Source organism: Panthera leo, chromosome A2 (genome assembly GCF_018350215.1).
Source record: "Panthera leo isolate Ple1 chromosome A2, P.leo_Ple1_pat1.1, whole genome shotgun sequence".
Classification (NCBI taxonomy): domain Eukaryota; kingdom Metazoa; phylum Chordata; class Mammalia; order Carnivora; family Felidae; genus Panthera; species Panthera leo.
This window is the reverse complement of record NC_056680.1, coordinates 43652690-43670094: the sequence shown is the minus strand read 5'-3', so window position 1 is coordinate 43670094 and position 17405 is coordinate 43652690. Positions and strand designations below refer to the sequence as shown.

The 17405-nt window shown below is 37.0% G+C and overlaps 1 pseudogene; it reads right to left on the bottom strand.

The window, feature by feature from the left end:
* Window positions 1-3108: 3108 nt before the first annotated feature.
* LOC122213411 lies at window positions 3109-3848 on the bottom strand (annotated as a pseudogene).
* Window positions 3849-17405: the final 13557 nt, after the last annotated feature.

Sequence of the window (17405 nt, the reverse complement as noted above, 5' to 3'; positions counted from 1 at the left end):
CAGAAAACAAAGACTTGGTTTACTTACTATCATTGGTAGATCAATGTGGACACTTTGATACCTCTCTTTCCCCCCCAAGTAAAAATTCCATTCTTCCTCTTCTAGACAAATTCTCACTCCTCCTGTACTTCAGGATAATCAGGGAGCCACATTCAGATTCACAAAGTGGATTTTTAGTTTTTGACATCTTAATTGTTTGAAAGTTCATCAGACAATGACCTCATTTTCATGTGAGCCTGAAGACATTTCCTGCCCAGGCCCTGCCCTGTGAAATTTCCTACATATAGCTGCATTTCCTGATCAAATTAAATTTTTCTTAGCTGTATCATTCCTATTGTTGCATATTAAATAATGCTTGCTAGTTCAAAGTAGATGTCCTCTCCACCTTCACTGCTTTCATAGTAGTATGGGTTCAGATTAAAAAAAAAAAAATCTACCTAGGTCTTCCCACATAATGCTATTTCAGTATTTCAATTGATAGTGTAATCCATACACCAGACTCTGTGGCAGTTTCTGACCTAGATTATATCAACGTATTAATCAATCAACATGTAGAGACATTCAAAGTAAATCCCCCCTTGACAGTCACAAAGTTAAGAGAGAAGGCCAGAGGAAGGAAGCAGCACTTTAGATAACACAAATCAAATGGGTTTAGAAAAAACAAACAAACAAACAAACAAACAAACAAACAAACAAAAAACACCTTTAAAGGTCAGTAGGAAAGGAATGTTACATGACAGTTCTCTGGTTTGGTCAACATTTTGAAAAGCTACATTTCCTCCTGTGCCAAACTTAGCATAATGTGCCTAGGTACTGTACATTGAAAATATAATAAATTGGAAAAGGAACCACCATTTGCACTGTTTTTTAATGAAATTGCATGGTATTGTTCTAGAATGTTGCCTGTTCACTTGTTAATTTTGTATAATACTTGGGATTATAAATAATTTAGCAAGAAAACAGAGACATAAATTTGCCATTTGAAGATGTCAGACTGTAAACAATAGCAACTTAAAAAGAAAAATATAAAGACTTATTTGCTTATTCCTACTTCATCATGTTAAAGGAACTTCAGCTGACCTACACTAGGGCAACTCTGTTAGGGAAAACTTTAATGAGAAAGAGTGAAACCGCTTTTAATGATCAAGAGTAAACAGAGATCAGCATGGAGGTTACTGAGAAGCCTGTTTTTCTTACTTAACTAAACAGAAAAATCTTTTACTGACAAGGATGAAAAATTGAAGGTTCAATTTGTTTGCAATTTTCCACAAAGGAACACTGAGTAATCAAAGAAACAACGATGACTGAAACTTCGGAATGGCGATTATGGGGTTATGCTCATTAAAATATTTTTAAACTTTTTTTTAACTTCAGATACTCTGAAATTCATGAGAAACCATAACCATCATCTCTGCAATATTGGTTTCTTCCTATTATTTTGAAAAATTATCATCTTTTCATCCATCCTCCTCATCTACACACAAGCAGGCACTATAAAGTATTTAATACATGACCTGAGACCTAGGAGATTCCTTACCAAAAAAAAAAAAAAAAAAAAAAAAAAACCAAAAAACAACAACAACAACAACATAGTATAGTTGAATATAGTTTTTCTCACACAGATTTAATCACATGGAGAACACTGACCTAGCCTTTTAATATTTTTTCTCCATTAAACCTTGTGTTTTTTTTTTAAATTTATTCTTTTAGCTGTGTATAACTCTCATTCACTATTTCTACTGAATTATATTCCACTAAACAACCCACTGTGTTTATTTTATGTATCACCTTCGTGGGACATCTAAGGTGCTTTCAATTCTCTGCTTGTGTAAAACAATGCTGAAAAGAACACTGTAATGGCCACCATATGGTTCTATGCATGAGTTTTCCTCCGGGCAGTCAGGTTGTGGGGTGGGGAGTAAAACCAGCAGTGATATTAGATTAATGCACATTCAATTTCATTATATCTGAAGGATTGCTTTCCAGAAAGTCTGTGCCCGTTTACATATCACCAGCAGAATCCCAAATGGTTCCATTTTTCACTCATCACCAGTTGAAATTCTCTCACTTTCTCATTGTTGTCAATGTGATGGCATAAAATTATATCACATGATAGTTTCAATAATCTTTTTTTTCTAATTACTAAATACATGGAATCTCTCTTCATAACCACTTTTTTATCAAATTACATTTTTATTTTTTTCTTAAAATTTTTTTAATGTTTATGTATTTTTGAGAGACAGAGTGCAAGTGGGAGCAGGGCAGATAGAGAGGGAGACAGAGAATCTGGAGCAGGCTCTGAGCTGTCAGCATAAAGCCCGACCCGACACGGGGCTCAACCTCACAAATGGTGAGATCATGACCTGAGCTGAAGTGGATGCTTAACCGACTGAGCCACCCAGGCATCCCTTTATTCTTTTGTGTTGTTGTTATCAAGTTTAACAACTTTTTTTGGTATTGTTGATTTGAAGGCATGTATTCCAAAAAGTAATACCTTATTTTATTTTAGATATTAAAAATATATTCTTCCAGACTCTTAATTTGTCTGTGACATCCTATGTAGAAAAGAAATCCATAATTTTGACCTGATCTAATCCATAAACATCTCACTTTGCTGTTTATTCTTTTTTGCATTCTTCAGGTTATCAGTCCTATTTACTTATTTGAGCAACCATCTGATTTATAAAAATATCCAACAACATTTAAAATGATACAAAATATCAAATTCAAAACAACATCACAAAGTGAGTGTATTTAACCATACTCAGCTTGTAACAGAGCAAATGAGTAAGTGGAATAATTCATGCTGTAGCATATGGCTATATGAACTGGCAAGAGAGAAAGTTGGTAAAGGTAGAGGAACTCTATCTTTTAAGAGTTACAACTGAGGAGAGCACCTGGGTGGCTCAGTTGGTTAAGAGTCTGACTCTTGATTTTGGCTCAGGTCATGATCTTATGGTTGTGAGATGGAGCCTCGTGGTGGGTTCTGTACTCAGAGCACAGAGCCTGCTTGGGATTCTCTCTCTTCTCTCTCTGCCCCTCCCCTGCTTTTGCTTTCTCTCTCTCTCTCTGTCTCTCTCTGTCTCTCTCAAAAATAAATAAATAAATTTAAAAAAGAGGGGCTCCATAATCACCTAGCATCCTCTCAATATTGTACCTAAGGTTAGAAATATACATGATGGGAACTCCAGGAATATTCCAGACCCTTCAAGGTCCTGGTCCTGTATTCCTGTATGTTTGTATGTGTACGTGTATGTGTATATATATGTATGTATGTGTATGTGTATGTGTGTGTATATATATATATATATATATATATATACACATACACTGTGTATGTGTATGTGTGTATATATATATATATATATACACACATACACATACATTTTGGCACAATATAACACTTGAGCTGAGTTACTCTGTAGTAAGCAGTCATCTGCCTAGGTTCCCTTGAGTGTGCATGGTAATTGTTCAAATTGGATCCTAGGCAATCCTTATAGCCACTTGATATTTCTGCCCCAATTTCTCAATTTTGGCCATTACACAGTCAGTTATACAAGGGATACAGACGGTCTGATCAGTGACTGTACTAAGTCAAGTTTGGCTTTAATGGAAAGGTTGATAAAGTTGGTGTCAACCAGGATGAGGTAAGGTGGGCCTAGCTGTGTGCTATATGGGAAAAATTAACAGGAAGGATGTTAGGGGACTTCTCTTTCCTTGAGTGTACTAGGATCTTTCTTTTCTTTCTTTGTAGGTTTTAATCTATCCTTCTCTTTAAGCATCTGATCTCAGAGACTAAGCATATGCTTCATTGTCATATACTTTCCTGGTTTCTTTTGCTTCCCCATGTTCATGCTGCACACTTGTCTCTTAGTCCTTACTCTTTAAACAACTTTTTCATTTGGCTTCCAGGACTTGACTTCCTTTCCATTCATTTTAACCATGTCTCTGGCTAATCTTCAGACTCCTTTTATTCATCTTCTTCAGTCTACCTCTCAACATTCCTCACAGCTCCATTTGCTATCTCTACTCATTGCACAGGAAATTGCATCCAGTTTCAGCTAGGATTAATACCTACATGCAATATGTAAGTTTTGTGTTTGATTGACTAACTGGTGACTCTAGCCTAGTCACATGGATACATAAAACCACCAGATGCACGGAGTATATTTCAAATCAAACTCTTACTTCCTTTGTCTTCCTCACCCCAAGTCATCTCCTCACATAGTTTATGCCATTTGAGTTTATGTCAATTCTATTTCGCCAGCTCCTTCCATCAGAAACTGTAGAGTGCTGTCAATCATTGTGTTTTCTTACACTTTGCAAAACTTGTTAGCACTACCTTCAATATATCCATAATATGAGCAATTCCTACTAGCACTAAAGAAATGTGGTTTAAGCCTCAATCAACCTATTCCCAGGTTGATGGTAACAACCTCTCAAATAGGTCTCTGTGCCTTTAAGCTTTGGTGTGCAACGGTGTCTTGTCTGTGCAGCAGGCCACATCCAGATCCTGCCAAGGGAAATCATGTCACTGCTCTCTTCAAAATGCCTAGTGACTTCCTATTACAGGGAAAAAAGTGAAAGCAAGATAATTCATTTTTGTTTAATGAATTAATTGTCTTTATTTTCTATGATTTAAAAAAAATACTTATTTTGAGAAACAGAGTGTGAGAACGAGCGAGGGAGGGGCAGAGAGGGAGGGAGAGACAATACCAAGCAGGCTCTGCATTGTCAGCACAGAATCCAATGCGGGACTTGATCCCATGAACTATGGAATCATGACCTGAGCCGAGATCAAGGTCATATGCTTAACTGACTAAACCATCCAGTCTCCCATCTTTCTATGATTTTTTAAATGGGGGAAGAAACTAATTTGTATGTTCAATACTTGTCCTGTACTGCATAAATGTTTTAATTAATAAGGAGAGTAATAGCTAATATTTATAAAGCACTTACTATGTGCCCTGGCAGTGTTCTAAGAACTTTAGTTATTATCACAGTTAAGCCTGTGACAACACTATGAAACATACTTTGATTGTTACCAGTTTTCATTCAAGAAAATTGATGCATAGAGAGATAAGTATCTCGTCTAAATTCACAGCTTGTAAGTAATGGAGCTTGTATTTGAACCCAGGCACTCTGAGTTAAGTGCTTGTACTGAAATTCATTTATTGTGGGAAGGGGCTAAAATCTTTGTTTATAGGGTTAAAGAAGTTAAGATAATAGACAGTAAGGGAGGTTAAAAATTGTCCAGAGCTTCCAGTATAGTTATAAATCACAAAACCACACACATTTACCACCCAAAAACATGTGAAATTTGCTAAGAAAGATAGATTTATCCAAATTTTTGTGGAAATAATTGGTAGCAAAAATGACCAAATAAACACTGATGGGGTGTATAAATTGCTTGAAACATCTTAGAAAGGATGCTTTAACATGACTGAATTTCTTCAGTATTATTGGGGAAATGATGGGTCTTGCCCAGTCTGTTGCCTGCTTTTTTTGTACTTTAATAACATTTTTATTGGAGAATATCTACCATTGTTTGTTTACATATTGACTGTGGCTGCTTTCATGCTAGGAGGGAGAGTTGAGTAGTTGTGTTAGAAACCATATAATCTGCAAGACTGACAATATTTTATATCTAGCCCTTTACAGAAAAAGTTTACTGACCAATGCTTAGAAGAAAGCCCTTTGAAATTATTATTTAAAAAACACTTCTGCTTTGTTTTTACAATTGTCCCAAAGTGTCCAGTTGGCTTTGAGGTGAATCTGGTCATAGGGTCATGAGAGCAAATACATCCCCCCAAAATACAAGTAGTCATTATGGTTTCTTACAGGTGTTTACATTTAGATAACAAATCTACTCAAAATCATTTAACACAAGTTGCAAGGCAAACTTTGAGCTTTTAGAGTCCTCTGGGAATCATTTGTTTGATTCATTGACTGTTAAACAGATGTCCTCACATTAGAATTTCAGGGTCCATAAAATGTGATAAAATCTGGGAATGCATCTAAAAAAGAGACCATTAAAGGCCAGCTCTCTTCTTATGAATTTCTGTGAGCTCTTCTCCCTATCTGCTAGTCCCTACTTTGTCTCTTTCTTTGCTTGTTTTTGCTGCCCAGGTACTCAGTGGTTAAGCTCTCATCAATTTTCCTACCATTCACCTACAAAAATTAGTAATCCTAGATCATCGGTTGCATGGTTCAGAAACATTTAAAATGTATATTTTATATTTATTATTAAAAATAGAATTTCTTGCAAGGTAAAACAGAAGTATTTAGAGGAAGCTTCTATTTAGGTGGTAAATGAAAACAAGCTCCTGTTGATTTATATTGTTAAAAAATTTTTCTTTTAATGTTTTTTTTTTTTTTTTTTTTTTTTTTTTTGAGAGAGAGACAGAGTGTGAGCAGGGGAGGGGCAGAGAGAGAGGGAGACACAGAATCTGAAGCAGGCTCCAGGCTCTGAGCTGTCAGCACAGAGCCTGATGCGGGGCTCAAACTCATGGACCATGAGATCATGACATGAGCCAAAGTCAGACACTTAACTGACTGAGCCACCCAGGTGTCCTGATTTATATTCTTGTTCTATGGTAAACACTTTGTTAAAAATACACTTATGATATATTTTTATAAATATAAAATTTTATATATAAAATATATATTTATGATTTTTTAAATGTTTATTTTTTGAGAGAGAGATTGACAGAGTGTGAGCAGGGGAGGGGCAGAGAGAAAGAGGAAGACACAGAATCCGAAGCAGGTTCCAGGCTCTGAGCTGTCAGCATAGAGCCCGAGGCAGGGCTTAAACCCACAAACCGTGAGATCATGACCTGAGCTGAAGTTGGACGCTCAACCTACTGAGCCACACAGGTGCCCCATATACTTATGATTTAATAAGTATGGGGAATTAATAAATATTAAATCATTTATCTGCTTTAAAGTTTTTCTTTAGTTTAAAAAAGCAAATAAAAACATCCTCTTCCCCACTGGCATCAAATTTATGTATTTATTTTTATTTCAGACTACATCTATGTGTGGGAAGTCTATATATGAACTTACAAAAGGACTAAATTGGAAATTTCTTCATTCAACAAACATTTCCTCAAAAGTTGCCAAGTTATGAACTTTCTGCAAGTGATGTAGGATACAAAAATTGTTCCAAATGTAAAGAATATAATCCATTAAAAGTAGTAATATTGAGAGCAATAAATATCAAATTATAGGGTCAGCAGCCAAATTATATTCAGAGAACTACTTGTGGGTTTAATTTTTTTCATTCTTAGAGGAATGAAAAATAAAGAATTCATTCTTTCATAAAGAAGAAAAATGATAAGGAAATTAAAATAAAGAAGGAAACAATAAAAAGAAAGTAAAAAACCACCAGTTTTTAATGAAAAATACTATTGTTAAATCTAAGAGCTAGGTTTTGGGGATGAAAGGATCAAATACAACATGACTGTAAGCAGTAGAAAAATATGATCTCCAGACAAAACTCATCAATTAAAAAGAGAAAAACAAAAAAAGATGACAGGAGGGACCTAAAAACACAAGAAAGAGTTAAAAATAAGTTATAAATGAGTGTATGCAAACATATGTTGATCTATGGTAGCCTCATTTTAAAAAGATACATGATTATAGTTTTCAAAGCCACTAAGTTATACTCCCAGATGGTACTTTACCTATAAATTATTTTAAAAATTATTAAAAATTTTTTTTTTAATGTTTATTTATTTTTGACAAAGAGAGAGACAGAGCATGAGCAGGGGAGGGGCAGAGAGAGAGGGAGACACAGAATCGGAAGCAGGCTCCAGGCTCTGAGCTGTCAGCACAGACCACGAGATCATGACATTAGCCGAATTCAGACACTCAAACGACTGAGCCACCCAGGCGTCCCTTTAAAAATTCTATAAAAATATTTCTTAAATAATTTTATACGTATTAATGGGAAGAAGTAAGAGAAAGATAGATTCTTCTATTCTGGGGTAAAGCAGAAAGCATTCTTCCTTTAGATTCTAGCTAATGCTTGAAAGCCAGAGAACTTGTAGATTCTCCTTGGTGGCTAGTGTTTTTCTGTTTTTCTTTTCTTTTCTTTCTTTCTTTTTTTTTTTAAACTCTTAAATAGACTTTATGTTTCAGAGGATTTTTAGGTTCACAGCAAAAGTGATCAGAAAGTAGAGGGAGTTCCCATATACTCCCTACCCACCCCCACAACAGGGCTACCCTCCCCTACTACTAACATCCTTTACTAGAGTGCTACATTTTTCCCAAATGACAAAGCTACATTGACACATCATAATTGTCCAAGGTTCATACTTTACATTAGGTTTTATTCATGGGTACATTCCATGGGCTTTTTTTTTAATATGACATTTATTGCCAAATTGGTTTCCATACAACACCCAGTGCTCATCCCAACAGGTGCCCTCCTCAGTACCTATCACCCACCCTCCCCCACCTCCCACCCCCCATCAACCCTCAGTTGGTTCTCAGTTTTTAAGAGTCTCTTATGTTTTGACTCCCTCCCTCTCTAGCCTTTTTTTTTTCCTTCCCCTCCCCATGTCTTCTGGTAAGTTTCTCAGTATTTACATAAGAATGAAAATATATGGTATCTTTCTCTGTATGACTTATTTCACTTAGCATAACACTCTCCAGTTCCATTCCTGTTGCTACAAAAGGCCATATTTCATTCTTTCTCATTGCCACGTAGTACTCCATTGTGTATATAAACCACAATTTATCCATTCATCAGTTGATGGACATTTAGGCTCTTTCCATAATTTGGCTATTGTTGAAAGTGCTGCTATAAACATTGGGGTACAAGTGCCCCTATGCATCACCACTCCTGTATCCCTTGGGTATCCCTAGCAATGCTACTGCTGAGTCATAGGGTAGGTCTATTTTTAATTTTTTGAGGAACCTCCACACTGTTTTCCAGAGTGGCTGCACCAGTTTGCATTCGCACCAACAGTGCAAGAGGGTTCCCGTTTCTCCACATCCTCTTCAGCATCTATAGTCTCCTGATTTGTTCATTTTAGCCACTCTGACAGGCGTGAGGTGATATCTGAGTGTGGTTTTGATTTGTATTTCCCTGATGAGGAATGACGTTGAGCATCTTTTCATGTGCCTGTTGGCCGTCTGGATGTCTTCTTTAGAGAAGTGTCTATTCATGTTTTCTGCCCATTTCTTCACTGGGTTATTTGTTTTTCGGGTGTGGAGTTTGGTGAGCTCTTTATAGATTTTGGATACTAGCCCTTCGTCTGATATGTCATTTGCAAATATCTTTTCCCATTCCGTTGGTTGCCTTTTAGTTTTGTTGATTGTTTCCTTTGCTGTGCAGAAGCCTTTTTATCTTCTTGAGGTCCCAAAAGTTCATTTTTTGCTTTTGATTCCTTTGTGTCCAGTAAGAAATTGCTGCGGCTGAGGTTAGAGAGGTTTTTTCTTGCTTTCTCCTCTAGGGTTTTGATGGTTTCCTGTCTCACATTCAGATCCTTTAGCCATTTTGGGTTTATTTTTGTGAATGGTGTAAGAAAGTGGTCTAGTTTCATTCTTCTACATGTTGCTGTCCAGTTCTCCCAGCACCATTTGTTAAAGAAACTGTCTTTTTTCCATTGGATATTCTTTCCTGCTTTGTCAAAGATTAGTTGGCCATACTTTTGTGGGTACAATTCTGGGGTTTCTATTCTATTCCATTGGTCTATATGTCTGTTTTTGTGCCAATACCATGCTGTCTTGATGATGACAGCTTTGTAGTAGAGGCTAAAGTCTGGGATTGTGATGCCTCCTGCTTTGGTCTTCTTCAAAATTACTTTGGCTATTCGGGGCCTTTTGATGTTCCAAACAAATGTTAGGATTGCTTGCTCTAGCTTTGAGAAGAATGCTGGTGCAATTTTGATTGGGATTGCATTGAATATGTAGATAGCTTTGGGCAGTATTGACATTTTGACAATATTTATTCTTCCAATCCATGAGCACGGAATGTTTTTTCATTTCTTTATATCTTCTTCAATTTCCTTCATAAGCTTTCTATAGTTTTCAGCATATAGATCTTTTACATCTTTGGTTAGGTTTATTCCTAGGCATTTTATGATTCTTGGTGCAATTGTGAATGGGATCAGTTTCTTTATTTGTCTTTCTGTTGCTTCATTGTTAGTGTATAAGAATGCAACTGATTTCTGTACATTGATTTTGTATCCTGCAACTTTGCTGAATTCATCTATCAGTTCTAGTAGACTTTTGGTGGAGTCTATCGGGTTTTCCATGTATAATATCATGTCATCTGCAAAAAGTGAAAACTTGACTTCATCTTTGCCAATTTTGATGCCTTTGATTTCCTTTTGTTGTCTGATTGCTGATGCTAGCACTTCCAACACTATGTTAAACAACAGCGGTGAGAGTGGACATCCCTGTTGTGTTCCTGATCTCAGGGGGGAAGCTCTCAGTTTTTCCCCACTGAGGATGACATTTGCTGTGAGCTTTTCATAAATGGCTTTTATGATGTTTAAGTATGTTCCATCTATCTTGAGTTTCTTGAGGGTTTTTATTAAGAAACAATGCTGAATTTTTTCAAATGCTTTTTCTGCATCAATTGACAGGATATGGTTCTTATCTTTTCTTTTATTAATGTGATGGATCACATTGATTGATTTGTGAAGGTTGAACCAGCCCTGCAGCTCAGGAATGACTCCCACTTGATCATGGTGAATAATTCTTTTTATATGCTGTTGAATTTGATTTGCTAGTATCTTATTGAGAATTTTTGCATTTGTATTCATCAGGGTTATTGGCCTGTAGCTCTCTTTTTTTGCTGAGTCTATGTTTGGTTTAGGAATGAAAGTAATGCTGGCTTCATAGAATAATTCTGGAAGTTTTCCTTTCCTTTCTATTTTTTGAAACAGCTTGAGAAGGATAGGTATTATCTCTGCTTTAAATGTCTGGTAGATTTCCCCTGGGAAGCCATCTGGTCCTGGACTCTTATTTGTTGGGAGATTTTTGATAACTGACTCAATTTCTTTGCTGGTTATGGGTCTGTTCAAGCTTTCTATTTCTTCCTGTTTGAATTTTGGAAGTGTGTGGGTGTGTAGGAATTTGTTCATTTCTTCCAGGTTGTCCAATTTGTTGGCATATAATTTTTCATAGTATTCTCTGATAATTGCTTGTATTTCTGAGGGATTGGTTGTAATAATTCCATTTTCATTCATGATTTTATCTATATGGGTCATCTCCCTTTTGTTTTTGAGAAGCCTGGCTAGAGGTTTATCAATTTTATTTATGTTTTCAAAAAACCAACTGTTGGTTTCATTAATCTGCTCTAAAGTTTTTTTAGATTCTATATTGTTTATTTATGCTCTGATATTTATTATTTCTCTTCTGCTGCTGCGTTTGGGGTGTCTTTGCTGCTCTGCTTGTATTTCCTTTAGGTGTGCTGTTAGATTTTGTACTTGGGAGTTTTCTTGTTTCTTGAGGTAGCCCTGGATTGCAATGTATTTTCCTCTCAGGACTGCCTTCACTGCATCCCAAAGCGTTTGGATTGTTGTATTTTCATTTTCATTTGTTTCCATATATTTTTTAATTTCTTCTCTAATTGCCTGGTTGACGATTCTTTCTTTAATAGCGTATTCTTTAACCTCCCTGCTTTTGGAGGTTTTCCAGAATTTTTCTTGTGCTTGATTTCAAGCTTCATAGCATTGTGGCTTGTAAGTGTTCATGGTATGATCTCAATTCTTTTATACTTATGAAGGGCTGTTTTGTGACCCAGTATGTGATCTATCTTGGAGAATGTTCCATGTGCACTCAAGAAGAAAGTGTATTCTGTTGCTTTGGGATGCAGAGTTCTAAATATATCTGTCAAGTCCATCTGATCCAATGTATCATTCAGGGCCCTTGTTTCTTTATTGACCGTGTGTCTAGATGATCAATCCATTTCTGTAAGTGGGGTGTTAAAGTCCCCTGCAATTACCACATTCTTATCCATAAGGTTGCTTGTGTTTGTGATTGTTTTATATATCTGGGGCCTCCCATATTCAGTGCATAGACATTTATAATTGTTAGCTCTTCCTGATGGGTAGACCCTATAATTATTATATAATGCCCTTCTCCATCTCTTGTTACAGCCTTTAATTTAAAGTCTAGTTTGTCTGATATAAGTATGGCTACTCCAGCTTTCTTTTGACTTCCAGTAGCATGATAGATAATTCTTCATCCCCTCACTTTCAATCTGAAGCTGGCCTCAGGTCTAAAATGAATCTCTTGTAGACAAAAAATGGATGGGTCTTTTTTTTTTTTTATCCATTCTGATACCCTATGTCTTTTGGTTGGTGCATTTAGTCCATTTACATTCAGTGTTATCATAGAAAGATATGGGTTTGGCGTCATTGTGATGTCTGTAGGTTTCATGCTGGTAGTAACGTCTCTGGTACTTTGTCTCACAGTATCCCCCTTAGGATCTCTTGTAGGGCTGGTTTAGTGGTGATGAATTCTTTCAGTTTTTGTTTGTTTGGGAAAACCTTTATCTCTCCTTCTATTCTGAATGACAGACTTGCTGGATAAAGGATTCTCGGCTGCATATTTTTTCTGTTCATCACATTGAAGATTTCTTGCCATTCCTTTCTGGCCTGCCAAGTTTCAGTAGATAGGTCTGCAACGAGTTTTATGGGTCCCCCTTTATATGTTAGAGCATGTTTATCCCTAGCTGCTTTCAGAATTTTCTCTTTCTTCTTGTATTTTGCCAGTTTCACTATATGTCATGCAGAAGATTGATTCAAGTTACGTCTGAAGAGAGTTCTCTGTGTCTCTTGGATTTCAATGCCTTTTTCCTTCCCCAGATCAGGGAAGTTCTCAGCTATGATTTCTTCAAGTACACCTTCAGCCCCTTTCTCTCTCTCTTCCTCCTCTGGAATCCCAATTATGCATACATTATTTCGTTTAATTATGTCACATAGTTCTCTAAGTCTCCCGTCATACTCCTGGATTTTTTTATCTCTCTTTTTCTCAGCTTCTTCTTTTTCCATAATTTTATCTTCTAATTCACCTATTCTCTCCTCTGCCTCTTCAATCCAAACTGTGGTCACCTCCATTTTATTTTGCAGCTCATTTATAGCATTTTTTAGCTCCTCATGATTGTTTCTTAGTCCCTTGATCTCTGTAGTAATAGATTCTCTGCTGTCCTCTATACTATTTTCAAGCCCAGCAATTAATTTTATGACTATTATTTTAAATTCATTTTGTGTTATATTGTCTAAATCGTTTTTGATCAGTTCGTTACCTGTCACTACTTCCTGGAGTTTCTTTTGAGGAGAATTCTTCTGTTTTGTCATTTTGGATAGTCCCTGGAGTGGCGCGGAACTGCAGGGCTCTTCCTCTGTGCTGTCTGGAGTAACTTGTGTTGGTGGGCGGGGCCGCAGTCAGACCCGATGTCTTCCCCCAGCCCACCACTGGGGCTACAGTCAGACTGGTGTATACCTTATCTTCTCCTCTCCCAGGGGCAGGGTTAACTGTGGAGTGGTGTGGCCCCTTTCCTGGCTACTTGCACAGTGCCAGGCTTGTGGTGCTGCTTCTATGGGATCTGGTGTATTAGCTGGGGTGGATCTGCAAGTTGCACAGGGGTGGGAGGGGCAAACTCAGCTCACTTTGCCTTTGGTGGTCTGCTTCGGGAGGGGCTCTGTGGCACCAGGAGGGAGGCAGACCCATAGGAGGGATGGATCCACAGAAGCACAGCATTGGGTGTTTGTGTGCAAGCAAGTTCCGTGATGGGAACTGGTTCCCTTTGGGATTTTGGCTGGGGGATGGATGAGGGAGACAGCGCTTCCCATCACCTTTGTTCCCCGCTGAGCTGAGCTCTGTCCTCCGGGGTTCAACACCTCTCCCTCCTGGTGTCCTCTTGCCCTCCCGCTCTCCGAGCAGAGCTGCTGACTTTTAACATTCCAGATCTTAAGTCCCGCTGGCTGTCAGAACTCATGCAGTCCGGCCCTTCCACTTTTGCAAGCCAGACTTGGGGGCTCTGCCTTTCTGGGCAGGCTGCCCCTCCGCCACCCCGGCTCCCTCCCGCCAGTCAGTCTTAGAGCGCCTAGCCTCTCCACCCTTCCTACCCTCTTTCGTAGGCCTCTTGTCTACGCTTGGCTCTGGAGAGTCCTATCTGCTAGTCTTCTAGTGGTTTTCTGGGTTATTTAGGCAGGTGTGGGTGGAATTTAAGTGATCACCAGGACGAGGTAAGCCCAGCGCTCTCCTATGCTGCCATCTTCCTCAGAAGCTCCATTCTATGGGGTTTAACAAATTTATAATGACATTTGTATACCACAACGGTAACATGGAAAATAGTTTCCCTGTCCTAAAAATCCTTTGTGCTCTGCCTATTCATCTTTCTCTCTCCCCTAAACCATGGCAATCACTGATTTTTTTTTAACTGTCTACATACCTTTACTTTTTCTAGAATGTCCTACAGTTAGAAACATACAGTACCTAGCCTTTTCAGACTGGGTTCTTTCAGTCACGAATATGCATTTCAGATTCCTCCATGTCTTTTCATATCTTGCAGCTCCTTTTTTTTGTTTTATTTTAGCACTGAATAAAAGTCCATTGTCTGGAGGTACCACATTTTATTTATCCATTCACATACTAATGGATATCTTGGTTGCTTCTTAATTCTGGCAATAATAAATAAATCTGCTAAAAATATCTGACAGCAGGTTTTGTTTAGACATAATTCTCCTACTCGTTTGGGTCAATACCAAGAGTACACTTGTATAGTGTTTTTTAAAGAAATTAAATGTGGAAATTAAATGAGACTTGTTTTCTCTAGTTTACTATAAATGCCAGCATTCTGTATTATTTTATACCCAGCCCTCTTACATTTATGTTACTTACTTTGGGCATTTGGAATTTAACTATAATAGCTTAATGGTGTTTTATTCATCTTATGGCAAGAGAGAAGTATTTGTCATTGAAAAGGAGGGAGAAGGAAAAAATATATAAATCACACTTACTTTAATTCATTTCTGATTTTGGTAAACTAGTCTGAGGATGCCCAGCAAAGAAACCTTTGACTTTTACTAGGTGTCTTCAGGAGAATGCAGAATCTTATTCTTTAGAGATCTTTAATAGTGAAATTGATTCATTTTCTGGTTATATTTTGCCAAGGGCTAGATAGCAGCCTTAGAAAACCTGGTTTTGGTCTGAGTGTTGCAGAAAACAGAAATACTCCACTTCTGCCTATTTCATGATTTTTTAAGGAATATATAAACTAAATAAAAGCTTCATGTGCTATACAGATATCAAAGGGAGCTCTGAATGACCTTTCATTGTGTACTCTATTACTATAACTCTGAGAAATAATTCCAACTTCTCAAACAGTCAAGGCCCAGTTTATCAAACAATTTTCCTCTGGGTGATAGGATGGATTAGATTAATACATTATGAGGACGTTACATGGGGATATTGCTTTGGAGTCACTCCATTCCAGTAGAGTTCATACCACTCTGAAAGAGAAAGCCTGAGTGGGGAGGCACTTGTTTACTGCTATAAATTTGTGTTGTCCTGATATATTTTATAGTGGCAGGATCTGCTGACTGAGAGTATAAGGTGTGAAGAAACCAATAATAGAGTTTGTTTAGATAGTGCCAAGAGAAAGACATGGAGGTAAGAGATGGTAAAAATTTGACTTTGCCTCTAGGTGGAAATGTAGTTCCTTGTTGAAGAAAGTGACATTTTCTAAGTAACGATTATCTACACAGCTATGTGTCTTAATGACTAAACTGTGTGTGAAAATGGCATACAGATATATCAGGGAGTACAGGCATAGTTAATCATGTCTGAAATAATAAATATATGATTTTCACAGGATAAGGTAAACAGCCAATTAAAATAAGATATGATACACACTTTCTCTACTCATTAGTCAAAGCATAAAACATTTTAACATTGCCTAAATAATTTACCTCTGTTAAAATAAAGGGAAATGCTTAAAACATTAATAGGGTACTTTACAATCTTGAAGTCAATAAGTTGTTATATGATGGTTATGTAAATAATTCACAACTCCATTCAGCAGAAGAGGACTAAGGCTTTTCTGCAGAGTGCTAATACTTCAAATTTGCCATAGATTTCTTCACTGGGTCAAGCTATCTTCAATGGCTTCTCACAGATGAAGCTTGGAGACATTTTTATGCTAATATTCTACTTATTTTTCTCCCCATGGAAATATTCCAAACTATGAACTTTTACTGATTGCTGCTATGATCCCAGCACTACTCAGGTGCTATATAAAGGGACAAATACTGTGTGATCATATTTAGCTTCTTAAGGAAAAATAAAATAGAGTTAAGCCAAAAAATTAAGTAACAAATAACAACCTACACACAAATCAGATAAAATTCCCTTTCAATATTCAAATCTCAACAGACTTCATAATTTAGTATGCAAGAGAAACCTTATGTCTATGGAATAATTTGTCCTAATATAATTCATAAAATAGATTACATGCCCCAAATAAAGAATACAAGTAAGAGGTCAAGAAGGCAAAGGATCACAAAACACCTTCAGTAGGATTCACTTGAGAAGCAAGTGTGGATAAAATTTGAAGTCAGGGGGAGAAGGCAAACTATGTCAGAGGGAAGGAGTGTGCAAAGTAGTTCAAGTGAAGAAACTATCAGAGAGGAACACTTGGAATCTTGCTCTCTGAAATGAAGAGTTCTAGCCAACATCCCTGCTTTTGACTAGTTTATACAGAAAACAACATCGTAGATGTGGATCTCTACAGAAGATGACATGTTCTCAATATGTCACCTTATGGAACATTTTAATTCCCCATCCATAATGATCTCATCTCAAGTGAATCTTCCCAAAGTTTTAATTCAATGACTTATTTGGGATATAAGTCTTTTAACAAATATCTAAATGCTTGAATGAAACAGATTGCTAAACCAAGAAAAAGATATTGGCTTATATAACAAAGGTGTGACTACTGCCATTTTATTTTGACATTTCCAACTATAGGGAGCAAACTACAGATCACTACATTATATACAATTACCATGTGTGTTCTTTGATGGCAGTAGGAAAATACAGGCATCTCTGTTTAAAAAAAAATCAATTTTGTAATTGGCTTACCAATGCATCTACACTCTTACCATCCCTGGACTCTGATACATATTTGACATGTTTGCTCTAAGAAATTTGCCACCTTTTTCTGAACAGTTCATAACAGCAGACTGGCCAAATAAGAAAAAAATAAAGTATACCACTAACCCGTTTCTCATCACTAATAGATTCTATAATGGAGTGCAATTGCATCTAATCTCTTCTACTTAAGTGTGCTTGAAGATGCAGCCAGAGAATTAGAAGCTGATACTAGAAAATACTTCCGTTCATGAGGGAAGCCCTTCTCCATCTACAGACTACAAGCATTA